The sequence below is a fragment of the Pinus tabuliformis genome, chromosome 8 (genome assembly GCF_031772625.1).
Source record: "Pinus tabuliformis cultivar Carrire ecotype Pingquan chromosome 8, CPIR1, whole genome shotgun sequence".
Taxonomy (NCBI): Eukaryota; Viridiplantae; Streptophyta; class Pinopsida; order Pinales; family Pinaceae; genus Pinus; species Pinus tabuliformis.
This window is the reverse complement of record NC_142294.1, coordinates 552,879,010-552,889,061: the sequence shown is the minus strand read 5'-3', so window position 1 is coordinate 552,889,061 and position 10,052 is coordinate 552,879,010. Positions and strand designations below refer to the sequence as shown.

General features: G+C 38.3%; 1 pseudogene; it reads left to right on the top strand.

The window, feature by feature from the left end:
- Positions 1 to 7,000: 7,000 nt before the first annotated feature.
- On the top strand, positions 7,001 to 9,843 carry LOC149236650 (putative pentatricopeptide repeat-containing protein At2g01510 pseudogene; annotated as a pseudogene).
- Positions 9,844 to 10,052: the final 209 nt, after the last annotated feature.

Below are 10,052 nucleotides of genomic sequence, written 5' to 3'. Positions count from 1 at the left end.
TTTTCTCCTCGTTTTGAGGAGTCTACATGACTGGAGGGGTGCTCATGGCTCTTTCTTGCTCTCCTAGTACCTACAGAAAAGAGCTCTCATCAAGCTGCTTTTCCAAATCAATCAAAGCATTTTATACATCTACCCTTGTGTTGTCTTTGTCTACTAAGGTATTTTCCACCCATTTTGTTTGATATGCATATGCCTTTATTTTTATTTTTGGTATGGGGTGGTGGATAAACGGTCCTAGCTTTACCTTTTGCCTTTTCCCTGTTATGAATTCTAAAGGGTCATATCTCCATACAAAACTCCTTTGGAATTTCATTCTTTGCGAGATTAGGTCTGCCTCTTTCCCTGCCTCTCTAGAATTGCATATGAAGGGACCTAATTGGTCTTTGATTTTGAAATAGGCCTTCTTCTTGGCATTGACAAAGTCAACTTCATCTACATTGATGATCTGTCTGTAATATTCTAAGGCAAACAACCTCATAGGGAGGTATCTTGGCAACTTCTATGGTGCAGGCAAGAAACCATATATTCTTATTTCTGTGTGGTTTTGATAAAGGTACCAATCACCCACTTTGGTTTGCTCGGAAAGCTGGAGGACTCTTTTTATCTATGGACTTATCCTAGGTGGAGGATTTCTAGTGAGCATAGTCATGATTGGATACACAAACGACTCTATGAAGTCTGAGTATGTATATGGTGATCCAAACTCATGGAAAAGTGGGGTCCAAAAAATAATAGATTTGGGCTGGCCCCTGGTGTCAAGCTTCTAGAGTGTAAAAGGAAACTTATCCGATTGATAATACAAAAATAGATGGTACAATACAGAGGAGTATTTGATCTCATTGCCCATTCTTGTGAACTTCTCATGCATTCTATCAGCTATGAAATTAGCAAAGTCATATATGGTTGCAGGAGGCTGTTCTGGGGTATAAATGGACATGAAGGCAAGAATAATTTCATCAATGTATTCACTCGTAGAGTAACCCAAAACACAGGATATCATGGTTACAATGTTCTGGCCCCATTTAGAGAAAATAGTTGCTACATATGGACGGGGATCCTTAGGGATGTGTTTTTCCTCTCTAATGAAGGTTTGGAACAACTGGGCCAACCTTGATGGGCTTAGCTTGGGATACTGGTCCAACAGGTCTCCAATTGAGAGTGGGGTTAGGTTTGGCCCTGGTTGGAACTGCAACATTTCATTAATGGACTCAGCTGTGATAGTGAATAGAACCTTCTGGTCATGAGACATTATGGCTCTATGGCTGGGGACGTAGCATGCATAGCACATATGAACAACTTCTAGAAAGATATGAACTTGGGGGAACTGGTATCTAGGTAAATTGGACTCCCAGAGGCCAATATCATCTGTATGGTTTAGGTGTTTGTCTTTGCTTAAGCAATGAATTTTTAGCAGGAGCTCTATTGCAGTTGTGTCTTTGATTTGGAAATCCCTGTCAGCCAAGGGAAGGTGGTCCAGGTCTAAGTGTGGAGTGGTAATGGGTCTAACGTCCATGGCGACAGGGGCAGCCATAATTCAATTCTTGTGGATTGGAATTATGCTCTGTGGGGTTTTATCAAAGGTTTTGGTATTTTTCAGAGGGTTTATGCAAGCAGTTTCTTTAAAATTGGCTATATTCTTTCTCAATTTTTAAATCAAAATGTTGCACAGACTAAAGGTTTTGAAATTTACAGGGGTAAAGGGTAATTTGTGGTGAAATACATGGAATTGGGCGAATTGGCTATAAAAATGGTGGTTCACGGCAACTGTAGTGGTTGGCGTGGTCTTGGTGTAGATTGAAAGTTAGTTGGGTTGTCTGCAACGTCTTTTGGAGCGGTCCTGAAAGTCTGGTGGTAAATTTGGCATTCGCGAGGATTGCAATGGTTCACAGAGTTTACACAAAGAATGTGAGGGAAAATGGTGAAAGAGGGCTTTGCGGTCTTTTATAGACAAAATGATTAATTTTGGCGGGTTCACTTTCGGATGAACAATTGATGGTTTTTCGGTTAAGTGGGGGAAATGGTTTTGGAGGGTTATCACACCGCTTTTATGGTGTGGGCGGTATTTGGGAGGGGTCACTCGATGCGATACAATACTTGACACGTAGCATCCGCGGGGTTGGGGAAAACCACTTTATCGGGTGGTTAACGTTCAACCATCGGGCGTGGCCGATATGGCTGTGCGCCGTTGGATGGGGGGGTGATGATCAACAGTAGTCAGGTGGAAGAGCTACACGGGGGAAAATGACGGAAGTTGATGTGGGGCCCAAGGATTTAATCATGGTAGTTCGAGATTAGTTTAAGGATAAATTAGAGGTCTATATTGATCGGGCCAAGCTTAATGAGGGATTAGGGAGTCGGGTGAGTTTAATACCGGGATTAACTTAAGTTTACCGGGATTAGGTAAACTAAGTAAAGTTATATCGGGGTATGGGGAATTTCTATTAGTTTTTATGAAAACTAAGGGTGGGGATAATTACGTAAGGGAATTAATTTAATACGGGATAATGGGGATTTCAGGGAATTTATATAATAATATTGGAAATTAATATGAAATTGTGATGGCGGAGTGGACTTTTCCTTAGTACAAGGGTAAAGTAAACATTTGCGCATTTAGCTTTATACTTAAGGAAAAGGCTTTTGTGTGGGTTTTTTGTATGAAAGGGTTTTATACGAGGGAGGGGGGGTATTATTTTTCCTAGGTAAAAGGTGTTTAAACCTTAGAAAAGGGATTTTCTTAGGGAAATGAGGGGAAACAGATTTTATGAAGGGGGAATATGTTTTTATGAAGGGGGTTCTAGTACTTGTCCCCCTAAGTCATTTAGCCGAGGGTCTGATCCCTCCAAAAGCCAGAGAAATGCTCTGAGCCTTTTTTACTTGTAGGATTTAAGTACTAGAACTTATTTATGGGAAATTAGTGAAGTAAAGGGGTGAAATGAATGAGAGGATGTTAAATAAACCATGTTGTGAACCATTTTCTTTGCTTTATTTGTTGTGTATTCATATTTGAAAGATGCATTTAAAAAATGACATAAGTGCTTTTATGTAATCATATGATATTTCTGCAACCTTTCCACTACTTACCCATTTACTTTATCCTACCATTTTTTTTCACTTTATTTGGGTGCATTTAGGCTAGCAAACCCTTATCAATCTTTTTCTTTTCTTTTACAAAGTAAACTATCTAATTCTAACCTTATATCATCCAAGGGCTCAGATTAAATTGATGAGCTCCTTTTATTTACTCCACCTATCTAATGCTCTGCCAAGATTACACTGTTTGATCAGATTTTATTCTCTAACTATAAACATAAAGTTTAAAACATGAAATAGTCAAGTTTAAACATTTTGACTATCATGGATTGTGGCATGAGTAACAAGCTGCACACAATCATTTATTATGCATAAAAGTAAATAGTAGCGGCCTTTTGACTTGCTCACTTTCATTATCTCTTTTTGTCTTTTGGGATTCATATATTTTCATTTTTTTGACATTTCCTTATTCTTTTTGTCCTTTGATTATTCTTTTAGGACATGCCCTCTTTTAAATTTTTTAATATGGAAAACATTTGCAGAAAGCAAAGATATGTACAATATTACAAGGCTTCACCTTAGTCATTCAAAATTATGACTCCTATTGGTATAGGAACCTAACAGGCTCAATACATGGGGCCCATAACTCCTTAATTATCATACCTACAACCTCCACCCAAAGATACCATAATAGGTCTTGACTACCCTTTTCCAAGGTCTTCAATATAGGGAAACCCCCCCCCCCAACCTTCTTATCACCATACTGGGGTACAATACAACTATTCCCTTCCATCGATAGCCTAATAGATCCATCCACATAAGAATTCCACTACACAACACTTCTTATATATCATAGAAACATATTTCAAGGAACATAAGAAAATCATATCTACTAAACATACACAATTGCACATTGATCAATCTCGTCATTGCAACATATCTAGTCTTTAGCATTACAATATTTATGAGACATTAAATAACAATGAAGATCATTACACATATATTTACTTAATTTTGCTAGAAATTGAAGAAGGGAGAGCTACTCTCCACCCAACCATAGGCTCATCTATACTGGAGGGTTTTTTTCTTCTTCTTTTTTTAGATTCAAAATGGATTCCTCTCTGTGTTTTGAAGAATGGTATTTGGATCGATAGAGGAAATAATCTCAAAGGAAACATTTTTTATTCTAGATGCATGAATCTCCAAGCTGCGATGGTTTCGACCTAGATGGTTTCGACCTAGATGGTTTATTTTCATCACATTCGATCTCTATTGGATACACCACAATATTAATAGAGCATCGATACTTGATGACAAAGGAGTTAATAAAAACAATAGGAGTACAATGTCCCTAAAGTTCAACAATCGACTTTTCAAGATGATGCTCATACTCTTGTGGTCACTAATGATCCATACTCAAGTAACTAGCTTTGCATCTCCAAATATTGCTTGAGCTTGAATGTGAAGAAGAGAAGTGACCATGATATACTTTACATAAATTCATTGTAATGGTACATTTTTAATAAGTTATGGGTTGATTTTTAGAGTAATTCTTATTTGAATCATTAATTCATACAAAATTGTATTACAAAAATCCATTTCAATACATAATTTACTACATTTTGAGTGAGCCTAATGGTTAGGAACACTTGTTTGCTCGTAAGAGGTCATAGGTTCAAATCTAGAGGGGGGTAGAGTATGTACACCTACATAAATTTTAACAGTGAAATTACTGCACTGAGGTGAGTCCCTTGTCCCATAAACAAGAGGGTTTCATACACCAATTTGGTGTTTGGTTTGGTCGTGACCTTAAAATTAGATCATCATCATTATTCTTATAGAAACACATGCTATTTTTATAGAAAAAATCCATTGAGGTCAATTGGATTTAATCTAGACAATTGCGAGAAGAGTGTTCTTCTCCCTTCTTAGCTATTGAGGTCAATTGGGTTTAATCTAGACAATTGTGAGAGGAGTATTCTTCTCCCTTCTTAGCTTCAATTACGTAAGTGACATGTTTAGTTCTTCAATGAGAATATGGTTGTTAAAGGTTTGTAACTTTGAAAATCCCATTTTTCTTAGGATACCATCTTCTAAAAGAGAGAGTGTTAGATAGGTTTCCTTGAAAAATATATTTCCAAAAAAAAAAAATCCATTAAGATAAAATTGTGGACACGATTCCCATCATTTTAGGGAGCATTTTCATATAGAAGTATAGAGGAAGATTAAGTAATATTAACCATAAATGTAAGGAGTTTACATCTTTGATATTGGATTCAAACTAAAATGTTAAGTTTCATATGTAAGACAAAATCTTCCCAGAATGAGAGCCCATCTTGGAACCAACTTTAGAAGCGAGGATTAAGGGGAAAAAATGATGTTCAATCATTAGTCATTCTCTTTCAAATTAGAGGAGGCCCTTTTAGGGTTTTTAGTTGTACTAAGAAGAGGACCTTACACTAATAATTATTGGAAAAAAAACCAAGTGAGATAATGTATTCCCTTTTTTTTTAACTATGAAACTATCGACCATTATATTAGTAGGAGGCACCACTCTCTTGTGGTTTTTTTACTTGGCATAAGGATCATGGTTTATTGGAGCTTATAAAACTTTAATATTGGACCATGGTAAAGTTTGCGTGGACCTAATGGTTAAGAACACATATTTCCTCTTTAAGGGTCACAAGTTCAAATCGAGAGGTATGCAAACCTCTGTAGGCTTTAGCACTCAAATCGTTGCATGGTTCTATAAACAAGAGAAGGTCGAGAAATAGTAATATTCACACCACAACTAATCAATATTGTAGTTGTGCTTATTGATATAAAAATGGTAGGAGATTGGTAATACATAAGTGGACCTAATAGCTTTTTTTTTTGTAAATTTAAAAACTTTGTATTAACATAAAATGTGGGTATTACATTGTTGGAATTGTTTAGACCATCAAAGAGACCACTGTTAACTCCCAAAGTAACTGGGTGATTCAAATTTTCAACTAAGCTCGGTTTACAAAAAGATACAAAACATAATAGCACCTCCTACTTATCATCCAAGTAGTTGTGTTTATTGATATAACAATGGTAGGAAATTGGTAATACGTTAGTGGACCTAATAGTTTTTTTTTTTGTAAATTTTAAAACTTTGTATTAACATAAAAACACATGTATTATATCGCTGCAACTGTTCAGATAATCACAGAGACCACTGTTAACTCCCAAAGTAACTGGGTGATTCAAATTTTCAACTAAGCACAATTTACAAAAAGATACAAACATAATAACACCTCCCATTGATCATCCAAGCCTAATAGCCATATTGCTAATACAATATTACAAAACATATAATCATGATGGGTGGAGGAGGATCCTTGACACTCATCCAGGAAAAGCATCATTGTTTGAGTCACTTGTAAGTGTCCTTCCACGTGAGTCAGTCTTAAATCAAGCATGTCCATAATAAAGTGTTGGTTCTGTAACATCCTCTTGATGTCTTCCAGTGATCCAAATACATTGTAGCGTTCTCCATAATAAAATGTTGGTTTTGTAACATCCTCTTGATGTCTTCCAGTGACCCAAATACATTGTAGCGTTCTCCATAATAAAGTGTTGGTTCTGTAACATCCTCTTGATGTCTTCGAGTAATCCAAATACATGGTAGCGTTCTAGTGATTTATCTTTCAAAACCAAGCCAAATAGAGTCTTCATCTACCAGCAAAATGCCAAGAAAATTTAGATATTATTTCTTTTGTACTTGATATGGCCAAAGTCCTAATTTCTCTCATGGTCTCCACTGTATAATTGCAAAGAGTCGAGACCCGTTAAAAAAAAACCTAACCTAACCGTTAAAAACATATATTTTCTTTTAAAAATTCAAATGATTAAATTTAAAATAAAAATAAAAATAAAATTTGTACACCTTCATCAACTATAATAACATTTCATACTGCACTCTTCCATTAAAAACTACCTTGTATGCTGTTACCATCTGAACTCTACGTGAAAGATACCTGTGTCCATTCTACGGCGATACTGAATTCCCGTGGACCGCCCCTGCCGTGGATCGTAAATCTCCCTTAAGCTTATCTCTGCTTAAGGAATTTTCAATAGGTAAAAATGAAATGTACGGTACTATGACGCCAGCTTAAAGACAATGCTTCGGCCCATGTGCTGTGAAACATGGAGGCATGAGAACTCTTCCAAAAGCTTTCACGCCTTACAAACTCTTTCTCAAAAACATTTGTAGACACTTTTCAAATCAACTCGAAACTGCCAAAGCCTTTGTGGATGGCAAGCAAGTCGACCTCCACATGATCAAAACAGGATTCGATCCCCATATTTACAGGACGAATAAGCTCATTGACACCTTCGTAAAATCTAAGAATTTGGTGGAAGCACGCCGAGTGTTTGACAGAATGCCCAAAAGAAACAAATTCTCATGGAATCTCATGGTTACGGGATATGTGAAATGTGGGTGTATGAAGGATGCACGCCAACTGTTTGACAAGATGACGGAACGGGACACAGTTTCATGGACCATGATGATAGGAGGTTATGCGCAGATTGGGGAAAGCCAGGAAGCCCTCAAACTCTTCTGCCAAATGCAGCAAATGGGAGCTAAGCCGGACCGAGTCACGTTCGCTGGAGTTCTGGGTGCTTGTAGCTATTTCCCAACATCCAGAGAGAGCAAGCAGGTCCATGCCCATATCATTAAAACTGGACATGCATCTAGTCTGTTAGTGCAAAACACCCTTGTTGATACTTATACCAAATGTGAAGATATAGAGTTGGCACGCCAGGTGTTCGACAAAATTCCTGCAAGAGATGGCGTTTCTTTCAATGCCATGATTGCAGGATATGCTCGGCATGACTACTGCGAAGATGCCTTGGGATTGTATTCACAATTGGAAATGACAGGCATCAAGCCAACACAGTTTACGTTTGCAGGTGTTCTCAGTGCTTGCGCTGGCCTCTCCTATCTGGAACAAGGGAGACAGTTTCATGGGACTGTTATTCAGTCTGGATTTGAATTGAATGTCTTTGTAGGCAACGCACTTATGGACATGTATGTCAAGTGCAGTAGCATAGAAGATGCCCGCAAACTATTTGATCAAATGACAGAGCGCGATGAGGTTTCGTGGAATGTGATGGTCACAGGATATTTGTGGGATGGACAGGTTGAGGAATCCTTGAATCTTTTTCAGCAATTGCAGAGCATATCTTTTGATTTGTCTCAATTTGCATTTTCGAGCATTCTCAGTGCTTGCGCCAGCTTACAGGCTTGCGAGCAGGGTAAGCAGCTTCATGCTCTGGTTATCAGAGCTGGTGTCGAGTCAAATGGTGTTGTTGGGAATGCTCTTATCGACATGTATGCTAAATGTGCTAGCATAGAGGATGCATATCAGATGTTTGACAAAATGCCTAACAGAAACCCGATTTCCTGGACTGCTATAATCACAGGATATTCGCAGGCGGGATGTGGTGAGGGAGCTTTGGATTTGTTTTCTCAAATGCAGAAGACAGATGTGAAGCCCGATCAAGCAACCTTTGCTAGCGTTCTCAGAGCTTGTGCAAGCCTAGCAGCACTGGAACAGGGCAAGCAAATCCATGACTGCATTATTAAAACTGGTTATGAGTCGAGCATTTTTTCAGGAAGTGCTCTGTTGGACATGTATGCCAAATGCGGAAGCATAGATGATGCTGATAAAATTTTCGGTGTGATGCCTGAGCGGAATTTAGTCTCATGGAATGCCATGATATCAGCATATGCCCAAAATGGTTGTGGCATGGAGGCACTTCAACTCTTTGAACAAATGCTACAGGAAGGCACAAAGCCAGATCATGTCAGCTTGATTTGTGTTCTTGCTGCGTGTAGCCATGCAGGCCTAGTGAATGAAGGTCGCAGCTACTTTGATTGCATGACGAAAGATTATTGCATTACGCCGAGAGCAGAACACTATTCTTGCATGGTTGACCTTCTTGCCCGCGCTGGGCACTTGAATGATGCAGAAAACTTCATCAATAATATCCCCCTCGAACCTGATGCTAGAATGTGGATGGCTTTGCTCGGTGCTTGTAGAACCTATGGAAATATAGAGCTAGGAGAACACGCAGCAAAACGCCTTTTTGAATTGGAACCAGAAGATGGTGCGCCGTATGTGGTTATGTCAAACATCTATGCTGCAGCTGGCAAGTGGGATGATGCTGCAAGGATCAAGAAGCTGATGAAAGACAGAGGAGTTAAAAAGGAGCCAGGATACAGCTGGATCGAGGTAAATAACAGGTCATATGCATTTGTTGCTGATGATAGATCACACGCTCAAACAGAGGAAATTTATGCAACATTGGAGAAACTGGCTGAACAGATGAAGATAGCAGGGTACATACCAGATACAAACTTTGACCTACATGACGTTGAACAGGAAAAGAAGGAACATGTCCTTTGTCACCATAGCGAAAAGCTTGCACTTGCATTTGGCCTTATCAACACCCCTCCGAGGACACCTCTTAGAGTTGTCAAAAACCTGCGTGCATGTGGCGATTGTCACAATGCCATCAAATTCATATCTAAAATAGTTGGAAGAGAAATAGTTATTAGGGATGCTAATCGCTTTCATCATTTCAAAAATGGGATTTATTCTTGTAGGGATTATTGGTGAACCTCAAGCTAGAATTATTGCTGGCAATTCTGTGTTTTATAAGTTTTGTAGAGATGAGTTAAAATTTATAACCATAATATGGGACAATCACCATGGGACTGGAACAGAGGGCTGTGGGCCTGACTGTCTAGTCTGTAACAGGGTGAAAAACATTGATCGGTAATAACCATAACCATTGGAAAACAATTCTTAAGAAAAACGCACTAACAATCTCTTTCCAGTCCTTTTCCATATAAATTCTTAACTGGGTACAATAAAATGTACTTCAGATTGACGTTCAGATAAATCATAAATGGCCATTCAATTGCCTGTTCCGAAGCCAATCTTGCATACTAGTATTGCAAGCAGCCAATTTTGCACTATTATCAT